Source organism: Penaeus monodon, chromosome 15 (genome assembly GCF_015228065.2).
Source record: "Penaeus monodon isolate SGIC_2016 chromosome 15, NSTDA_Pmon_1, whole genome shotgun sequence".
Classification (NCBI taxonomy): Eukaryota; Metazoa; Arthropoda; class Malacostraca; order Decapoda; family Penaeidae; genus Penaeus; species Penaeus monodon.
This window is the reverse complement of record NC_051400.1, coordinates 39,623,621-39,623,934: the sequence shown is the minus strand read 5'-3', so window position 1 is coordinate 39,623,934 and position 314 is coordinate 39,623,621. Positions and strand designations below refer to the sequence as shown.

At 66.2% G+C, this 314-nt stretch overlaps 1 protein-coding gene across 27 annotated transcripts in view; it reads right to left on the bottom strand.

The window, feature by feature from the left end:
* LOC119582032 (eukaryotic translation initiation factor 4 gamma 1-like) overlaps positions 1–314 on the bottom strand; it is a gene marked incomplete at its 3' end in the record, with an annotated part of 189,642 nt that overhangs the window by 99,326 nt on the left and 90,002 nt on the right.

The window sequence follows — 314 nt, the reverse complement described above, 5'->3', positions numbered from 1 at the left end:
GCCGCAGTCCTCTCTCTCCTCCCCCACCGAACCAATCTCCCCCCCCCCCCCCGAGCTGACAGCCTCAGCCACTGCACTCTCATCGCAGCCCGATTTCCCGACGCCTCGCCTCCTAAGAATGGCTCTCCACGCACAAGGAAACACCTTCTTCAGCGCCGCCCGATCCCGCCCCGTCGAGCGCCCTCACCTCAGCCCTCGCGTGAAGGTTTATGAGTCTCTATCGCCGGTTCCTCCTGGCGGTGGCGGTGGGGGGGGGGGGGCGCAGGAGGCCGGACCCGAGCTGCGGCTTAAAGGAATTCCTGGCTTCTTTTCGG